This window comes from Oreochromis niloticus, linkage group LG15, assembly GCF_001858045.2.
Source record: "Oreochromis niloticus isolate F11D_XX linkage group LG15, O_niloticus_UMD_NMBU, whole genome shotgun sequence".
NCBI lineage: Eukaryota > Metazoa > Chordata > Actinopteri > Cichliformes > Cichlidae > Oreochromis > Oreochromis niloticus.
In genome coordinates, this window is record NC_031980.2 from 37,816,465 (window position 1) to 37,838,355 (window position 21,891).

The 21,891-nt window shown below is 39.3% G+C and overlaps 1 protein-coding gene across 22 annotated transcripts in view; it reads right to left on the reverse strand.

The window, feature by feature from the left end:
* Positions 1-20,305, reverse strand: part of ptprfa (protein tyrosine phosphatase receptor type Fa) — a 330,493-nt gene extending 310,188 nt beyond the window's left edge. For 12 of the 22 annotated variants that reach the window (XM_019345881.2, XM_025899243.1, XM_025899240.1 and 9 more), the window contains exon 1: positions 19,716-20,304. The gene's annotated coding sequence lies outside the window, so the exon portion shown is untranslated. Of the gene's footprint in view, positions 1-2,065; positions 2,190-17,449; positions 17,518-19,715 lie in introns of all 22 variants that reach the window. The other 10 variants (XM_025899248.1, XM_025899247.1, XM_025899250.1 and 7 more) reach the window with 5 other exon arrangements.
* Between the last annotated feature and the right edge of the window lie 1,586 nt (positions 20,306-21,891).

Genomic DNA, 21,891 nt, shown 5'->3' on the forward strand with positions numbered 1-21,891 from the left:
GACCATAGGTGAGGAATATGGACTGACCAGTACATTTCCAGCTTTCACGCCCAACTCTCTCTTCACAGCAACAGAGCAACACAACAGTATAATGTCTGCATCACTGCAGGTGTGACCTTAAACCATCTGCCAACTGCCGCTCCCCCCTCACTCTTGAACCAGGTGTTGAGAAACTTAAACTCCTCCACTTGGGGCAGTAAACTGTTCCCATTCCTAAAGTGGGCATTTCACCTTTTTCCGGCTGAGAACCATGAATGACAGATTTCATGAAATAAGCCCAAGATAATCCTGAAGCTATCAAGAATTTTTGAAAGAGAAAACATATTGAGTTACATTATTTTCTCCCTAATCCTAGAGGATTTCAAAAACCTTCTGGGTATGAAAAGAGAAGCTGATGCAGAAGTGCTTTAAACTTGCATACTTTCAAAATGTAGTGAGAATATTTCAAAAAGTATGTAAAATATTCCTTTCAGCCCTCTTGATTTATGGCCTCAGTAAACACTTTAATGATGAGTTTATTGTCTCAAACGTTACGTTCAAGTCTTGTTGAAAACAAAATGAAAATCTTTTGAGAAATTATGTCCCCATTAGAGCCAAAAAGAAGGACTGACAACTTGCTGGCCTGTTAGTGTCACTGTCCCTCAGTCTCTCAGTCGGATCTACCGTTTGTTCTTCATATGCAGTTTCAAAACACTAAATGTCGACACTGAAAACTGAAGCTTGAGGCTTCGTAACAGTACTTCACTAATGAATGAGTGCCATTGCAGTGACTACATCCACCCTTACAATACAATCTATGGTTAAACAGTTTGGCAAATTTTCTTTTATAACTCGCTCTGGGAATCTTAAGGGCCTTGAAGCAAAAAAAAAGAACTTTTGAGAATAATAAAATAAATTCATGTGAAAAATAGCAGCAAAGTGGCAGTGAAAATAAGTGAGAGTGAACTCTGCTGGGAGTTTCTTTTGTACTGCGATGCATTCAGGGTGTCTGTTGTGGGGAAGCTGTCAGTTTTGCAGGAACATGGTTTTTGGCAGCAGCAGAGACATTTGGGCCCGTTTCTGTGCAAAACTTTCAGAGCTCGATGGTTTTCTATCAGTCACGAACAGGCTAGCAACAACTGTCAGCTTCTTAAGACAATCCAACAACTGTGAGCTGCCACAGTCCTGCTTATCAGCTGCTCTACCTGCTGTCTGTAGAACAGCTCTGCTTATCGCTTATCAGGCAGAATCATACACACATCAAACTTCACACTGTTTATGTGTTTTTTAGCATGAAAAATAATGTCTGATACAGAAAAGGTGACTTTAGACTAAACATTTATAGTGTTGCGACATAACTCAATACAGGAGCTTTGGTATAAAATAAAGGTTCACACATTAGATATTAAATATGGGAAAAGGCGTAATAATATTCAGATTTAAGGAAATCCACAAATTATATTCAGAATAGCTCTCATCTTAATTTAAATTCATTATTATTAGTTACTATCAGCACTCATTTACACAAAACCTGTATATTCCAAATATCTGGATGTCTTCACGCTATGCATTTGTTTCAAGGATGAACTGAGCATTGAGTTGGATAAGACAAATATCCCAGCATGCACTTCTATCGACTAGTGGTGAGTGCTAAAACTGTTAAGAGTAACTAAGAGCTTTTGTTATTGGTTATTATCAAACTCTGGCTCTCTTCCAGAGTGTGTCTTTGGTCTTGTCTCCCTCCCCACACCCCCAACCAGTCATGGCAGGTGGATGTCCCTCCCTGAGCCTGCTTCTGTTAAAAAGGGAGCTCTTCCTCACCACTGTTGCCAAGTGCTTGCTCATAGGAGGTCATCTGACAGCTGGGGTTTTCTCTTATTATTTGTAGGGACTTTAGCTTATAATAAAAAGCCCCTGGAGGCAACTGTTGTTGTGGTTTGGTGCAATGTAAAAAAAATGAATTGAATTGAATGTTATATTCCACATTTGTGGCTGATTTATAAAATAAGTGTGTGCTCGCACCACTGGTTTTGTTGTAGATATTGACTGAATAGAATGAGTATGTGTATGTGGCACCACAGCTCACCTGTTTGAGTAAGCAATCCATGTAGCACGGGCTGGAGTTGTGCTGCAGTGTCACAGGTTTGAGTCTTCCCCGGGCTGTTTGCTGTGCATCTCCCCCCACATGTAACTGCCTACTGCACACTGTCCTGTTTAATCAAAAGGCCAAGACCAACTTCACTGTCACATTTCTAATGTAGTTTGTTTTGTCTGCTTTTTGTGTTTAACAAGCATTAACACAGCGGTTCACTGAGAAAGGAACAGATGCTTTTAGGCTGCATTGACTATGACAACCTTTTGTTTCTCTTTGTTATCACACATTTTAAATGTCAGTGCGGCTGATCTCACAGCACAACTGCTGTCCTTGACCAGATTTTTATTTACTCTAATCATAACAAAATCATTTTATCTGCAGCAGCTCAGAAGCTCAGTAATGACTGATGGTCAACTAAGTATTCATGAGGCTTGATCTTTAATCAACTACTCATGATTAAATAGCTATTTTATGTACTCGACTCCATTACAAGCTAAATGAAAGTGATCAAAGAGAACAGGATGAGACTGAAAGCTGGTTTTGGTTACTGCAATGACAAACTGATGTATGGAAAACAAACACACACGGGAAATGTAGAAAAGACTCGATTCTGCTGCACTGCTATAGGCTCGGGCTGCTGGGGGACCCCATAATGAACTTCTCCTCTCTCACCTCTTGCACCACATTGGTTTATATATATCACAATTAAAGGTCATTAACTTCTGTATACTCTCTCCCGCAGTTTGTATTTTTTCCAGTATGCTGTTTATAGTCTTTCTATGCTCAACTTTTCTATCTTCTATCTCTATGTCTCCATCCAGTTGATGGAGATTGCTCCCCTTTCTTCTGCTGGAGGTCTCCTGTTACAAACTGAGTTCTTTCTCCTCGTCTCCTCCTCATGCTCCTCACAAGAGTCTTTACATATAGTGGGTTCTTTACCATACAGTATTTACAGTATAAGAGAGGACTTATGTTATTGTGAAATGGTGCTAAACAGGTTTTCCATGATTGCTAAAATGTGACGTTAACTTTTTGGCCATTTTGGATGTGTGACAATCATGATGACAATGTAGGATCTAGGGAATAAAGTCCCAGTCACACAGCTTAGCCAAATCCTGAGCAACGTCACATGACAAGACTCAGTACAAGTGAACTGAACTGAACATATAAAGGTGACGAGCACTGTACTCATCAGTAATGGAGGTTTGGGCTGGATGCCTCGTGCAGGAGATCCAGGTAAATGCTTCTACTCTCTGATGCCCTGAACAGGATTTGTAAAACTAATCAAACAATTAATTTTCCTGTCTAATGTCTAGAAAACGCTTCACTCCATCCAGCTCACCAAACCGCAGGGATCCTGGAAACCTGTGCAGAAATGCGATCCTGTCCGGCAGACTGTAGAGCAGCCAATAAATGTCGGGCTGATTACAGTCTGTGCTCCCTAATGAGCAATAAAGGAGAAAGAGAGGCTGAATTCAGACCCTGTCACCTCCCTTTATCCGGCCTGCTGTTTGTGATTCACACCGAGGTTAATCACTTTCATTAATCTGCTGCCTCTCCATGGGGGAGCTGGAAAGCATGCCATGAGACCTAACAGCTCCTGCAATAGAGAATATACAGGAAACACAGCGTCCCCTCATGTGACACACTGAATTATGCAACAAGTATTCAGCAGTCAAGAAAAGCTTTGATTGTACAACAGGAGCCTGCTGATTGGAGAAGTGATTTTAGAGGTTTTAGTCAGTTAGTTGAGCCCTGTTTCATGCACTGCACATGTTTCAGCGTCGTTTTGGAAAGCACAAGGTTAACTATGTCAAAGTGAGTATTTAACATTGTTATACTGACTCAGCACTAAAAGAAAGTATTTCTGTTGCTTAAATCTAGCAAAATATTTATCTGTACTGCAGAGTGTTTTTCTTTCAACATTTAAAATAAGATTAAGAAAAGTCAAACAAAAATAAGTTGTGTCTTAGACCCGCGGTCCCCAACCACAGACCGGTTTATGTCCAACAATATTTTCACGGACCGGCCTTTAAGGTGTTGCAGATAAATACAACAAAATAAAAGAGTTAACGTTAAAAAATAATGATAACAATCAATAAAAACCCTGAAAATCGTAAATTTCACACCCAAGCCTCAACTCTCGAGGCGCGGTACCAAACAACTCCGGTCCGTGGCCCGAGGGTTGGGGGCTGCTCTCTTAGACCTCAGAGTGATTGACAAAGTCGACCAATGATACCCAAAGTGTGGGCCGGAACACTGCTCCGGAAAAAGTTTACCATCAGAGCGACTCTGTGCCCGCTGCCCTCTGCTGCACATGTCAGCACGCAATCTAGGGTTTTATCTTTGATCGCACGTGTGACACTCATGTAAAGCAGCTCTTTAGCAGCTCCTGTCGCCCACTATCATGACACCATTGTTATTGAACCTGTTGGAAAAATTCCCAACTGTACTGATTTTGATAGAACAGAAATGCAGCACCAGCCGTGCTCTTCACTAAATGTGCCTCACTTAGCAGCATATGAAAAATTGCACCACTCGTTGTTTATCTAACAGATATAGCCTGGTCCTGGTTCAGAGATGTTCATGGTTGGAGGGGTTAACATAACTTGATTTTGATAAAAGCTTTGAACACCTCTACTCTTGAAAAATGTTTTGTTTTGGGGGTTTTATGGTTTGTTTTGATTTTTTTTGCAGGATTGGAGATTAATATTTATTTTGATGCTGTGCTGGACAAAAAGCTGAGATAAGAGAGCAAAATGAACATTCATCCTTGTCCACAGGGTATTAAAACACACTTTTCCCTGGCAGCTCACAAACAACATCTCCTGTGTCATAAATTCACTGCTCTTTTTGTTCTATATCTTTTCGAATTTATAGCTGAAATAAACTTGAACTGTGGCCATGAAAATGCTTATATCCCTGCCGGTAACACGGCAAACTGTTTGTTACATCACCAGCCATAAATCAGGCAGCTGTGAGGCTGTCCTGACCCAAGTCTTTTCACATCCATTTACCACTGATAATGCCTGCTGTTCCAGTGGGCCTCCAGGGGACACAGCCAGATCCCTTCATGAATAAGCAGACCTGCTCCATCCTCCAGCTGAAGCCCTCAGCTGGGTGTCAGGAAAGAGTGCAGTGTACTAGCAAAGTGCTGACATGAAAAATTAGGGACAAAGTCTGGTTTTCATGGAGTAGAAACTGGGCCTGAGACTTAAATCATTAAAAAAAAAAAGCTATACATTCGCTCATCTTCTACTAAAGGTGAGCGAAGCTCAGCTCAGGGAGCTTTGCTCATTGATGTCTGGAAAAACAGTTTTGTTGCCATTTAATCTAGATTTCATTACACTTCTATCGTAGAAATACACATAAGGCGTCTGCTGGCATAGCTGCAGCAATACTGAAAGCTAAAGGATGTTTCATTGTCTACAAATGTAATTACTGTTACTTCCTTCTTTACCGAAGAATTAAAAACTATTAATATTATAGTTGGGGGTTAAAAATCCCACAACTTTACTCCACGTGAGCCCCAATTGATCTTATTAGGCCACAACTATAAACACTTTTTAAAATTATTTTACATGATTTTTACTTTATATTTAGTGACTACTGCAAGAAAAAATCTGTGTGTACGGCCCACATGACGAGAGCATGATGACATAAAGCAAAAAGGGGCACGTGTTTCAAAATCTACCTCAGCCGTGCTTTTATTCACAACTTTTCAAGTGTGGGCATTAGCTGTGTGGCCCTAGAGCACCCAAAGACCTCCATAGGTGAAGATGATTGTCTCTCACTATGTTGTCTTCCAGAACACGGTGAGTCATAGCAAAGCCAAAGGACACCTTGTGTGCATTATGGAGATGACGGTGGCTTTGGCAAAAAGTCTTTGATGCCTTAGAAATGAAACCAGGCTTTTTCTCAGGGTAGATGGTTTGGACACATCGATGGGGGTCCCCTCTCCAGTCCTCTCACATCCATGCACCCCTGCACTCTCTGCAGAGAGAGACAGTTACACAGCCAATTGCTAATTTAGTTTAGTTGTTGTTTGACGTTTGGAGAAACTGGTTGACCGTGGTGGAGCGATGTAAAGTGATTGTAATAAATGAGAATAAATGTGTTCGCTACAATACTGAAGAATCTCTTTGCGTTTGTTATGTGACAGTTAAGACTTTGAGTCAGATGTAAAATCCAAACAAACAGTTCTCTCGCTGCTCTTTCTGTGGCTTTAATAAAACCTCACTGTGAGATTTCCACCGTGTCACAAAGCACAGACCAGTCAAACCACTTTAATGCCTGCATAAAATGAAACACACTTTCTGCACATCAAAGAAATTCGTTATCTTAAGACGCGCTCGCTAAGTTGCAGTGTTTCCTGTTTGAAGTTATTCGAGTGATTACCAGATGAATTTCAGGCAGCATTTCTCCAGAAATGAATACAACTGTGAAGTGAAACCTATTGGATTATATTTCCGGAAAACAAGCTGCACACGTGCGGGTTCTTTTTTAGCATTGGGCGAACATTTTTATTAAACACAGACAGTCACTACAGTCCCAATCTAGAAGCAATATCAACACCTCCTTTATAACTGCCCACTTCAGCGCCTATCTCTGTGTGCCGTTAGAAGGAAGCACCGTAAAAACCCTATAAAAGACACTCTATACACTTGCCTTTTACAGCATTCATACTGCTGCCACTGGCTCTGCACTACATAGCCATAAATATCAATCCTTATTACATAACCAGTCACTGAGGATGGATTGTGTCCCAGTGAGTGACTGGGTAATGCTTTTCATGAAATATTGTTCATGAAGCAAAATGAAGCATCTAATGCAGCTAATAAGACCACTGCTCAAGCACTAAAGTCATTATAGTCCAGCATGATATACTACAAGTTGCAATGCAGTGTATTTCATGTTTTTTGACTCCTCTTAAAAGGAACTCTGTCGACTTCAACTTCTGGGCTTTATATTTATGTATATACATTAGAAATGTTCTCTCCTACTTGCACTCACTGTTAAAAACACATTAATCATTCTTAGTCTTTTAAAAAAAAGTGTTTAATACAAATTAAGGCCCAGGAACACAATTAGGTTGAAGTACCACCATTGATTAAAAACGGTGGTACTCCCAAACTATCATTACAGGAAGGAATATTAGTCTGACAGCTTTCCTATCCATAAAAAGAGGAGAAAGACGTGAAAAAGTGATTGTGGATGAAGACAAAACCTCTAGCTGCGTTATTAGCACTTCTCTCCCATTAATTTGATGTATTTAGTGCACTAAAAGAGCTGCTGGTTATCAGCTAACACTGAACGCTGGGCCTACCATTTTGAAACACGAGGACTTTAAAAGCCTTCAGACAACAAGTGAAAGTCACGTGAAAGATGGGAAATATTAGCTGCTCTCCTGCTGGGCAGCACACCAGCTGTTTGTAAAGCAAACAAGTGGTCCTGACCCTGATCATAGAAGAAGCTGACAAGCTGCAGTTCAGCCACAGAGTGGTAATTATAGACCATGTTTATTCTGTGAACACAAACCCACTTGGATTAAAAAAAGAGTAGAGAGGACTACACTGTGACTATACATGACTGCTGCTTAAACCCGTGTTATTAAACTGATAATGAAAGCAGAGGTCTTTCAGACAAGGTATTTATTTATTCTCAATAAAAGCTGGAGGGAAAAAATGTGCAGTAACAGCTGTGCAGCAGGTAATGTCTTATTTTAGTTTGGCCCATAATATGACCCACATTATAAAAAAAGCTGCAATTGCCTTCATTTAGCTCCTCCTACTTCCAGCAAATAATTAATGGCCCAAGTTACTTACAGTACTTTGTTTTTGTTGCTAAAAATAATATTTGGCATATTGAATATAATCTTCAACTTTATAACATCAACATAAAATCACCTCCCCAGCCTGTTTCCTTTGTCTTCATCATAATAAGTAGTCATAAGCCGTTCTATGTAATTATCAATATAAGAAAAACATCTTAATCATGTGTTATTTATAGATTTTGCTTCTGACTCCTTTGAGCCATTTATAGATGGAACAACCGTGTCTTACACCATTAACTTCACTGAAAACACTTGGTGAAAAATTCCTTTGGGGAATTGTGCGGACAAACAAACGGCTTTTGGGTGTTGTTAGTCCAAGAAAGAGAACCCTCGGGTCTGTCTACGAGTGTCTCGTGCTGTCTAGGAAAGACAAAGTTTCTTCACAACAGAAGAACATTTCAGTCGAATATTTGAAAAGAACATCCAAATCAGTCAGAGCGTGAGTAAATGGGCAGGGAGCAACGCCTTTCCTCAAACCATGTAAGGGAATCAATTTCAACTGGCAGCAACCAGAGAGCAGAAAAACAGAAGGTGAGCATTTCAAGTTTTTTTCTTACCACTGTTTCATTATTTGACACTTTGCAGATATTTAATTTATATTTAGTTTTTATTTGTAAAGCTATCAGTGCAGAGTCATTTTAATTCAATTAAAATGTGCTAAAATCTAACGCTTCTGAAACAATATCATATATATGAAAATTGGATTTAATTTAGGAATGCAAAAGGGAATGTTAAAACTCCCTAAAAATACTTCTTACACTCTTCTAACAGCTGGTTGCATCATAATTACCTGCCTGGCTTCCACATGTGATTTGGAATCACAATCAACTCTACCAAAACAATAAAAACTAAAAATAAAAAATGTTGGGAGAATCCACCTTTTAATCATTTTTCATTTAGTCACCATGTCGCATGTAACATAACAGTAATAACCGTTAAATGTCCGGGTTAATGCTGAAAGACAAATCACTTGGAAGAAAAATCCCTATAAGCTTTACGAATCCCGTGTCAGATAAACCCAAGTCATCTATTATTAATGAAATATTAACTAGAAATAGAAAAATCTCACATTTTGTGCAATAAAAATTTAATTCCGATATCAAGGCCTTACGGTGTTACACCAAAAATAGGAACAATGTAAATAATTCATGGTCCATTCATGTAAATTAATCTCCCTCTTGTGTTTTTACCGGGCAAAGCTTTGACTCTCTAATAGCTGCTGGTGGCCATGTTTGCTTGTCAGAAGCATTTGTTTTCCTGCAGAGCTCGAGCTCAGAGCTTCAGCAGCAGGTCTGCATGGCGGCTGGACTCGAGCCGGGGTTTGGAACGACTTGAGGATGCAACCACATGGCCTAGTGCAAATAACTGGCAGGCTGTTGTGAAGGACATTCATTAAAAAATACTGTGTCTGCTATGTGGGATTGAGCCCAGACAAAATAAGAAACGAAACAATAACAACAGTTGTACTCATTTTAATGGAAAGCACAACTGCTCATTTTCATATTAATATCATAGATCATCTTTTTCCAACAGTTACTTGTCAGACTGTCGTAAAAATGTCAAGAAACAACTGACAGTCAAAAGTGTACCACCTGTTTTGTAGTACATAGAGGCTGTTGGGGACATTTATTCATATTTTGGCACGCCTTCAGATGTCTGCTGGTCAGGAACAGCCAGAAAAAAGATTGATGAGGTGTACTGCATCCCTGTGACATTACATTTGTAGGGAAAGACGATAAGCTGAGGAAAACTTCCAGAAACTGAAAAGTGCTTAAAATCTGAGTCAGTTTCTGCAGCAGCTTGCTTAGTGAAGGTAACCTTTTGCTGTTATAAATTATTGCATCCTGCTTCACATTAAATAGACAGTCAGTTCTTTATTTACCTGTTACCATGGTGAAGATTAGTACTGAAGCTCCAGTGTTACCTTTAAATCCTTTATTAGTTTCTTTCACGATCCTCCAGATAATTCATTTACTTCAGAACCAGCTAGATGTTTTTGTAAAATGTGCAGTAAAATGAACTATTAAAAAGAAAGAAAAGTAAATTCTTACCTGCCGGGTCTACCTTCTTTCTCTTTATGCTGAAAGTTGTCGTGTCTTTTGTGTGTACAGTTGGCATTTTGTAGGGTGGATAGCTTTACCCTAAGATTTAGCCCCCTCTCTGGCCACTACAATGTCTGCTACTCGCGAACAATGATCCCAAATACACCAAAGCAGTAAAAGCACACGTTCGATATTTGGTGTATTACACACATGCATTCTTTTCTCAAGCAAAGAAATTGTCTGGAGGATCATGAAAGAAACTGTACTAAAAGGATTAAAGAGTAAGAGTGGAGCTTCAGAGAGAACTGTGCACAAGTCTCCAGTCAGACCTAATTTCTTTGTATTAATTATTAATGGAAATGGAAAAACAGTATATAAGTATACTTCTAATGAGCTTAGGCCCAGGCTCTGGTTAGGCCAACTGATAGTGTTCCACTGTGGGGGGGCGGGGGGGGTCCAGGTATGTTTTTCCTGCACTGACAATGTGTTTGGGTCATCGTCATCTTGAAAAACTTCTCAGATACTGTTGCATTGTGGATGAAAATTTGACAGTGGTCTATGGCATTCATAATTCCATCTATTCTAGCAGGAGCTTCAACACCACGAGCTGAAATGCTCTCCCATCGTGTTTTACACATGGCTGTAGACATTCATTCTTGTACCTCCGTCCAAATCTCCTCATATTAACAATGTGAACCACAAGCATGAGCAGGAGATGCATAACTGAAGCCATACTGATCTGGACTGACTAGACAAGGTCCAACAGGTATTTAGGAAACAGGTCATACTGATGAGACGTGGGCTACTGGAACAAGACATGGACAAGAACCAATAATATGGGATTGATCCAATGAATGACACATAGAAGATGTCAGATTCAGGGGTTAAACAAAAGTATTGTATTAACTATTAGGAATTATTATACACAGACCCCCATTTTCATTTTTATTTGCCACTAATTTCATCATATTTTCTATAAGAACTAACTAAATGTAGCCTTAACTACATTTGTGCAATATAGTAGAATTTTTCCACTGAGTTTAACCAGTCACCCAAACTTACAAGCAGCCAGTGATTTGACATAAATAAAAATATTTCTAAATTTGAAATGAGTTTGGATTTAAAACACTTCAGCTGCCTCGCGATTACTGAAGGCATGAAGGAATTATCCTCCAAATGCAACTGTGGGGTCAATAATTACTCTAAAGACTGTGTTACTTTGATCCAGTGATAGCCTTGAGCTGATGATGAGGAAAGGTTTTACATTCAGACAGCATCTAGGGGCACATCCAGGTCACAGTTCCAACACTAGAACCTATTCATCCATAACATCCAGCAGTTTGGAGCAGAGCAGCAGAATGGCTTTACTAAGGAGAAAGGCACTGAGGTGATGATTTTTAATGTCTGTATCTACTCTAAATTTCACATTATATTCCTTTCCATAATTTCAAATATCTTCCAAGTATATGTGGCATTATCCGGCAGCTCAGCTATCAGCCTCTGAAGCCTTATTAATTGATGCACTGCAGTAAAGAGCAGCTTATCATTCTGACAGCAGTACGGGCATGTGATGGAGCCATAACTGACAGACAGAACAGATACAGCACAACTTGAAGACCAGCATGTGCACAGGAGGAGGACCCATGGCAGGTCATAGCAGAGCTTTTTCAGATGAAGTGTCATTACTACTGACCATGCAAACTGAAAGGGTGATAATTAATGGAGTGATAAATCTCCTGATGATTAAATGGTTAGCTATTCTTAATTCGTTTACCCAATTTTTAAGGATGGACCTAGACACCCTACAGAAGAAGTCTTAACCTTCTTATTCTTTTGGTTACTACCCTACACTCTTCTGGCAACAAGTAATCTCCAACCCTGGAGTGGGTGCTCCACCCTTGGGCATCTGATTTAGAAGTGCTAATCCTCATAGATGCCTGCCACACAGGCACAGGCTGGAGGTCAGGCTGCATGATGAAAAAAGAAGGACCACAACATCTGCAAAAAGCAAAGAAGTAATCCTGAGCACACTGAAAGCTCCATCCCTCCAGCAGAGCTGAGAAACCTGAAAAATAAAGGAGCACTAAAACTCCCCTGGAGGTGCACGGTGGCCCAGCACCTCAATAAATCATTTTCACATTTCCTTTTATTTGTGACCCAGCCGTAATTTCTGTGCATGATTTTTTGCGTTAATGATACGAGTACCACCTGATGTCACTAGGATGTATGGCAGGTAATCTGAGTGTGCGTTTAAGTCAGATGACTCTGGATTTGTGAAGACTCTCTCTGCGGGTTGTTCCTTCTTGCTTCGATGATGAATACAGTATCTGCAGCGTGCACAAAACCCACACAAGCCAAATACCCATAACAGAGGTCATTTTTGATACCAGAAAATATCCTGTGTCACAGTGGGCAAATCACAGGGCTGTCAGTGCTGATAGGATCTTGCTCCCAGTCTGAGCTGAAATAAAACAACAACACTGCAGCCACTCTTTAGCTGAACAGAAAATAATAGAGAGTCTGAATGAAAAACCTGGCTATTGTACTGCAGTTCTATTGTGGGAATGAAAGGAGACAAACTGGACTGTGCAGTAGATGGGTCAATCAGCACAGGAACAATGCCACAGCACACAAGAGACAAGCTGAACTCGCATCCAATCATGTCCACAGGAAGCCAAACAGCCTGTTGCTATCTTATCAGTTTTCTTCTCTGCAGAGACGCGTTGTGTTTACCACAAAATTACTACTTTCAGGACTCTCAGTTCCCCGAAGTTAAAACTGAACCCAGACACAAGACCTTAAAATTAGTTAGCAGCTTAAGTCTTGTTTTTAGAGCTGTGACACCTCTAACGTACGATGATGAAACAAAGAAACTATCAATGACTTTACTGCATAACTGTTGATTTTTTAATATTGAATATTTTTCCTTTTTGAAATTAGCGCCAACAATAACATTATGTTTTATATTAAACACACATTTCCTTTGAAGGTAATAAATAAAAAAGAGCTTTTCCTTATACAGTACCTCACTAGAAGGACACTGTCCTACTTTGCAGCTTTAGAGAAAATCATCGTGATCCACACGAGATGTGGGTGGGTTTTTCGCCTCCCCTCCACAGTTGATGAAATTCAGCTTGGTTGTTCTTGTGCTGACAAACAGGCAAACAAACTGCATTCATCACATTTCTCCGCCTCAGCTGTAGTTTGGCAGAAAACACCCATAAACAACTGGTGTATACTACAGACAGATGAGATGGGATGATAGCAGGGAGCAGCCGTCTGTGTTGTTACAAAGCTTATGATTAAGAAACATGTTTATCTTTGAAGGTGCTGCAGCAGGAAATGCAACCTGCTGTAATCTGATCTCATTCTTAAAGCAACTGTGGCTCCAGACAAATAAAAACAGAGCCAAGCATCTGTTCTCTTTCATGTTCACAGGAGGAAAGAAGGAAAAACCGGTGTTTCTGCTGAGGGAAGGATGTACAGGAATCTTTTGGGTTCGGGCCCAGAGAGTGGTCCCAGGAGTGAAAACGTCTTTCATGATTTCACACAGCAGGTTTTAAGACCCACACAAGGCACTGTTTTAAGACAGTACAATCTCAGGTCTTCCTGCTCTGGTCTATGACACAGGATGATAATGAGTTGATGCCCGTGGAGACAGCAGAGTGGGGAGATGTGTTCTTGGAGACTTTTCAAGAAACTGTCAACAAGGAGATGAAACCAAGTAAGATTCTCCATCTGCTTGGCCTGTTTGTCATCTCAGATTTAATCAAATTGCCTTAATTTTTTTTTTTTTTTTTTTTTAATTAAAAATAAAAACAATAAAATCAAAGAAGAGTGATGTATTTGTACATTTTGCACATTTAGGTTTATGGGACTAATGCTGAGAAGCAGAGGCATCAATCCATACCAGGCAGGAGACTGTAGGAGACCGCTCTGGGTCAGTTTCAGGTCAATGAGAGCTGCAGGTGGAGGCAGGATGTGGTTAGACTAGCCTAGCATAGGAAGTGGGCAATGGCTCAATCCAAAGTTGAAAAATACATTTACAGTAAAAGCACCTAGATTTCACTGATGAACACGTGTTGGTGTGGTTCTTGCATTATCATAGTAATACTGGTCCACCAACATTGCAACTGACCAATCAGGTTGCTGTGATGTCGCAGCTTTGCAATGTGGGAAAAAAAGAAAAAAAAGCCCTTTAAAAAAAAAGTCTCCTACACCAAAGTGTAAATATTGCATTTATTTTCTTGATTAATTTATTCAATATAATAAATATAATATCAAGTTAAGTTTTCTGTTAGCCAAATTCAGGTTTTAGGCAATAGCTAACTTCTTGGCTAATCTTGGCTAACTGAACGCTAAGACAACGTCATTGGTTCATTTATGACGACAAAGGAACAACACCAACAAGCGGCTATCAGATCGTGCAATACGACGGGTTTGCAGAAAATATATCTTTCCTCCAAGAAATGCAAGACCAGTCAGCAGCCATCTTGGTATCAGGTGGATGACAATGAGAGATCAGAAGACACTGAGCTCTATAACACATTAGCCTGTAGTATCTACAATATAAGCAATTTAAGTTGCAGCAATGAACATTTTCTCATTATACTTTGATTTAATTGTGTCATATAAAATGAAAAAAAGCCGTTCAACTGAATAACTGCATCGTTGTAGCCAACCACTGTCACTGTTCCAAACCGTATGTAGGGATGATTCCAGTGTTTCTACCAAGTTCATGGAAGGGACAATTTTATATGCACTTATTCACATGGCCACTAGAGGTCACTGAACTTGGGCACCTACATCAGCAGACTGTTTAAAAAGACTTCCTGTGTGTGTGTGTGTGTGTGTGTGTGTGTGTGTGTGTGTGTGTGTTTTGTATTTTGGAAAAAGAAAATCATTTTTGTTGATTGATGTTTTAATTATCATACCACTTCTTGAATCTCTAATATTTACACGAGTTAATAGATTATTTCATCTAGTATAGGTTTCATGATAGCAGCTGTCATGTTGAATATCACAGATCGATGGATGAATAGAATTTGTTTAAAAAGTGTTTCAAATTCATTAAAAATAGAGCTATAAAGTCACTGTAAAGAACTGTTTGAGCACGGCCCTGGTTAGTCCTCTTGTCTCTCTAACCTGGATAAAATAGCTGTATATACAGAATGCCAAAACATAGCAGCCCTTTCCACCCATATGTTTTCATGCTTGTTCATCCCTGAAATTACACACAATTTATCAATGTGCAGAGGATGGCTGAGTGTGAGCAGGAATGGAGGGGAGCCAGCCTACATTTAGCTGTAATACCAGCAGCTAGAGTCTCGGATGGAGCTGTGATCAAGACAAAGAATCCCAGATTATGTGATATGTGAACTTATTTAATCTCATCTAACAAAAACATCTGGTTTTCAATCAATCTTGTTTTCAAAAAGTGTGATTAAGAAACGACTCTCTTATCTTGACATTTTAAAAGCAGTTAATTTATTTTACATTAGTAAATTAATATTCCATCGAGGGCTTTTTATGTCACTTTTCAACTGTGTATATATATATATATATATATATATATATATATATATATACATAGTTTTTTTCCATATAGAGTTCTACTAAACCATGTCATGAATTAGCATTAAGAGTTATTTAGGCCTACTCTCTAATGGTCTTAGTAATTATGACTGAAGAGGAAGTGAGATGATGTAGTTAGAGAGCCACAAAGCCATTAACATAGGACATGGCTGCTGCCTTTTCTATTATAAACTTCTATATAACATTCTTTGCCACTAGTAGAAGATCTAATTCAGAAAAAAGCTTTGAGTTGGATTTAAAGGTCGAGGACAAAAAACAACATGTTGTAATTGAAAATGTCGCCTCTTTCATACGCATGTGAACAAGCACTCGACCCTCGGTGAAACAGTGCCTACAGATAAAGCTATTATATCCAATCAGTGACACAGTTAAAAACAACACTTATAACGACTTTGAAAAGTAAATGTACTGCTATCAGGTTAGGCACCAGTGATTACGGAGTGAATTTATTTAAACATTTGACCACTTGGCTATCTTTGGCACTCTAAAGAGCTCTCCTAAAATTGTAAAATAAATTCACTGAAAGAAATAATCTTCAAGTACATCTAAAGCGGCTCTCACTTTGTTCCACAAGGTTCTGCCCGTGACCAGATAAACTGATGCAAAAAGAAATCACCAAGATCTCGAAAATGTCTTCACATCCTTTGTAGGTGACTCTGAAGCTGCAGGTGCCAAAGAAGATACATCTACTATGAGAAAAGCACTGCATAAATTTGACTTTCATGGAATTTCAGGAAAAAAGCCTTTGAGGTCCAAAGAGAACAAAGGTACTTCCAAAACTCATGAACATACAAAGACCAGGCCTTTCAGAATAATGTGCTCTGGACAGAGGAATCAAAGAGTGTCCTGACCTAACAGCAGGCATGTTTGATGAAGTCCAAAGCAAACTTTGATAGACTTCAGGGTTTTTCTTTGTAATTTAGATTAGTTTTAGCTAGATTCCAGAGTAGGCAGTTTTCCAGAGCTTAGATTTGATTATTTCAAAATGTTCAGCTTTAGTTTTTGAATAGTTTTCGCTGTTACTTTTGATTTGCTTGTCAGGGGAAGCTTCCTCAGGCTGGCAAATTGGCTGCTGACAAATTTGACCAAATTTACAAAACCTAATTCTAAAGAAATGTAACGTCTATTTATTATTTTATTTTAGGGAGTTTTATAAATGTAACATTTCAGTTAGTTTTCAGGTTTTTTCTTATTTTTTTTTTCTTGTTTAATCACCTAAAAAGTATTGTTAGTTTTAGTTAACGATAAGAAAAAACTTTTTAGCAACTCTGTAAAGTACATTGGAGTAAACCCTCAAACTGAAAAATATCAAGATTGCCCAAAAGTTTCAACAAGATGACGTCAGCTGTTCAGAAACGATGATGCTGCAGTTACGTTTTTCCACAGCAGAATATCACATTTGACATTTTTGGTGAATAACTTAATGAAAAAGATGTGTATGATTGAAATATGACATACTTGTCTGACCAAAATAAGTCAATAGTTTTTATATTTATATTGGATGACTTATGGTTTTACATATTGTTACTGATTTTGTCTATAGATTTTATTACTACGTCCATACAACTGATTGTGTGTGTGTGTGTGTGTGTGTGTGTGTGTGTGTGTGGTGCATCCTGCTGGATTTATGTTGCTGTATTTGTAACATTGCTCATGTGGTTGATGGAACAGCTAATTCTGGGTTCCAGACCTGAACTTAATCCGCTGAAGCCCTTCTTGATTTGTGCCAAGCTATAAACACAAATAAAGAAATGTGACGTTGTTTCTGCCTTCTTTGCCAGACAAAGTGCAATGTGCAAACTTTTAGCCCTTCAAACCGAGTTTTTTATAATAATATAATAATAATTAGCAATTCTGAAGAGTGCAAGCTGAAAACCTGCAGTGCTGTGAATAGCTTCATCTGACCTTTTTTTGAGGGAACAGCCATGTGGCAGTTGACAGTAAGGTCCTGGAGTCATTCAAAGCTACAGCTTCTGGGAAGTAGCCGCAAAAGAGAAAAAAAAATCCATTCATGTCTTTCACAAATGGCGACAGAAATCAGAAAAATTCATATGTGAAAATGTGACTGATAGAATGGAAAGAATGTTTTAATTGGTGTCTGAGTGAACTTTTTAACTGATGCAGAAACAGCTTTAGATGGTTATTATTTGTCAGTTTATGTAGGGAAAAAAACCTGCTGATTAATTGCCAGGAAGCCAGAAGCTGCACAGCTGCTGTGCAACCAGTGTGCCTGCACGCCGTTTGAACGTAGTTTGGAAGCATGTTTAGTTTCAGTACTTTATTTTAATGCCAAGTCTTTTTGTATATGTGGCTGCATGACATTTACTCATGTAGAGTCTAATTTCTTGTTTTGTGAAACAACATTTAAACTTTTGGGCAATGTCACTTTTCATGTAATGCATCTGTACAAGGGCACAGAGCTGCATATTAGCCTGAAAATGATGCTCGCTGTTTTCTAAACCAATTTTCTAAACTGTATTCATTTCTAATCTGATGTTCTTGGGCCCCCTTGTGCCACCCAATTTACGAAATCCTATAAATGCCACCGGCGTGTGCGTGCGTATATGCATGTGTGTGTAGCAGTGAAGCATTCAGCATTCAGGGCCAAGCCTCCTGCTGCTTTCACTAGGGTGAGAGGAGCAACACACAAACACGCAGACTCACAGTGCTGGCTTTCAGCTGATGCATTTATGAGCAACACACATACAAAGAATACACTCCCTCCACGTCTTCTCTCTCTGCATCTTGCTTCTGTGACTCCACCTGCTATCCAGCATCCCCGTCCTCACCCCTTTTCCCTCCATCTGTTGCACTCCTTCACTCCGCCCGCCTCACTCGGTCTCTGTTTTCCATCCAGCCTAATTAGAGCTCCGTCAAATCCAGGTGAGCTGACAGCCAATTATCACTCTGTCACACCAAGTCATGCACTCCCATCCCTCTTCTTTTGCCTCTTTTGCCCTTTTTTAGTCTTGCAGGAATTGGATTTTTTGCATCAGTAGCACGAACAGGACAGTTCGCTATTCTTGTTTTAGGAAACTGCCAGAAGAATGAAGGCTGAGTATGAAGCCGTGCGATAATAAGGATGCGAACACGCGGGCTGCCACAGACGCCACAACAGAGCCGAGACTGAATTTACGTGTAGAGTAGAATACTGAAAGACTTGTGCACGAACTAGGCCTGTATTACACCAATATTTTTCAGAAAGCGAGCCCACTCACGTAATGCTTTGGCACATTTAACCGTTTCACACTAAAATGTTCCGTTAACAAGTCCGCAGGTCGCTCTATTCTCACACGTGCATTTATCATAATCGTGCAAAACGCATTAAACTGTACGTTTTAATTAATGTCACCAAGGCACCGTCTAAACAGAAAGCTCAGACTTGTGAGTCTGCAATTAATGAAACTAATAAGGTAACTTAACTAATGATCGATTAATGAGGGTGCTGCACAGCTTGCTGCGGAAATGACATCTTATACAAAAGGACACGGAGCAGTGCCCTGACTTGCAAAGATTTTCAGTGCCCAGAACAACTGTGCCATTATACGGAGAGATGCTCCCATCAAACTGCATTTAAAAACCCCTGATTCCAAAAATAACAGCGCACCATAGAGAAAAACTATTGTGACAGTCTTGTAATTCGTGACAGCGCAAATATTTCCATAAAATGTGAGCAACACTTTCACAACTGTATCAGCAATATGATCATCTACCAGAAACGCATGTATAATATACAAATAATATATAATGCATATATAATTTACAAATAAATGGTAAAAAAGATGACTGTAATTCAGTATTCATCATTCATACTGTACCTGCACGACATATGATACGCTACATTTATATAATTCTCACATTTACATTAAATTATTCAATTGAGATTTTGGAGACAGGGTTTGTTGTTTCATTTAAAGATGATTTCTATATGCTTCTTATAGATTAAAAAATAGTTTGGGGTTGTTGTGCTCCCTCTGTGCAGACTGCATTGTCAGGTGTGAGTGAGAGTTGACGGACTTGTGTGAATACAAAATTCGTTCTCGCCTTCAGTGTGTCCATTCTGCAGGACGCTCCTCTCTAACAGCTGTCACCACACAGCGCTGCGTTTCTTCCATTTGTGACACTTTCCACGAAAAAGCAGTTTAAAAGGAAAAAAGACCTTCAAACTCACCATGTTCTAGGGTTTCCTAGACGTTTGCATTTCGGAGAAGATGTTGAAGAAATGATACGCACGGGGGTCCCAAGATTACAGACAGTTAGCAAAGAGTCTTGGAATTCCTCCAGTCCCACAGCACTTGGTCTAATTCCCCGAGGTGGATAAGAAAAAGGTCCGTAAATGCACCGTGCGGAGCGTCAGGTAAATCCTCCGCTCAGCTGCCGCTGTGCGTGGAGCTTCCCCCGCCTCAGCGTTGGTTAGTGTTCCCGGTAAGCCAGCGGTCTGCTCCCTGACCGTCCGCGGTAGCCGCGCTCTGAAAGAGCAGCATCCCTAACACTTTGTCCACACACACACCCTCGGGAGGCGTCGGCTGTGTTCGGCTGTTTCCGGTAACATTATAGGCTCCTGGGGTGGAGGCTGTCAAAGACGTTCCAGTTTATTTACACACTGACAGGCTCCTCTTTAATCGTATTAATCACTCCCGCTCATAATGACATGTATTTCTATAGAAATATCGTTTACACACACTTTAAAACACAAAACCAGGCTGTGTCTTTGGTTCGATTCCCGCACTGAAAACGCTGTCCCCTGACACCTCCCCGGTCGGAGCCCTTGAGCGATAAGCTACCTGCTCCAGAGGAGATCCCGGCAGTAATTAACACCACACCATCGACCTGCTGTAGCCTGTGACAGTGCAGAGGTGCCATCTATAGAGAAAAGGATTTCTTACAGTTCTGGCATTGAAAGCGATAGACTGATAATGAGACATTTCACTGAGGAAACAAAGCGGTACGAAAAACTGTACAAACATTTATTTTGAATATTTTTACTTATTTTGTACAACTTACCTATTTTAACTTGGGCCAATTACCAGTGATACCCAAATTTAATCATGCCAAATATTTATTTTATGCAATTTATTTATTTATTATGCAAATATATTTTAAACTTCTCGGTGGCTTCACCTCATCTAACTGAACAGCAATTCTTTATTAATGCAATGATTTGGCAAATATTGTGGACTGTCGTGTGTTAAAGGCTATCCAAGAAGTTTTTGTTTTAGTCTAGTAAAACAAAAACTTCTTACTTAGCACTGCTGCATATGTGGTCTGCACAGTACTCCAGTTTGTAGCTGCATCTTGCTGATCATTTTTACTAACATAAGCTGATAACTTAGTACTATAACATCTCTGCTACACACTCAGCAAACATGGTTGAAACCCTGACATCGGCTCTCTGGTCATAAATGGCCGCAGTTCAATAGCAGAACATGCACCGTAGACAGGCTGATGTTGATGTTGCAAAGAAGGAATCCAATGCATTTGTGCTTTTGTTTGTTTGTTTTGTCTTTTTTAACTAAAATGCTGAGCACGTGGTTGTGCTGTGAGCATAAATCAATAAAGAGAAGAGCAAAAATAATAATACTGAAACTCTTGGTTGTTTTGCTTTGATTATGTTAATGACATTTAATTTATTGTAGTTACTTATCTAAGGTGGAAATTTTTGTTTTTTGTTTGTTTGCTTTGTTTTGTTTTACTCTTTGCTTCCAGCCCTGTGTACATGAGCTGCGTGCTTAAAGATCTTTTGTTAAAAGGGTTGGTGTAATGAGCATATGCTTCAGCCAATACCTTTTTAATTAGCCTTGTCTCGTGCTTTCTTGCTTTGTGGTAGATCTTTATTCTGTATTCACTGAGATATTTGAATGCTAATCAATAAATCAGAAATCAGCAGATGCACATAGAGTATCTTCTCCATGCACACAGACTAGTATAAAAAGAGCCATTTAAATAAAATATATAAGTAAAATGTCTTTAAGCCACTAACAGTTTGGTACATCTCAAGTGTAATTCATTTGTGACATGGTGAACTTAATGCATCATCTTTTGCTCATATGTTGTGTGATTGTTGGGATTTCTTTAAGTTATTGTAAAGTCTTTACCTTAAAATATAAAGCACCTTGAGGTGACTGTTGTGAAATGGAACTATATAAATAAAATTAAACTAAATGCATCTGATTCTGATTCAGTTATCCACAACCTGTCAGCAGCATAAACTTAGGAATGCTCCTTTTTAACTTCTGAAGCTAATTAGCTCAACAGGACAAGAGGTGGATGTAAAAGAGGTCAGGGATCCGAGTCAAGGCTTAAGGCTTTTTATTTTTTGTGCGTTTCATCTTAATCAATAAAAAGAT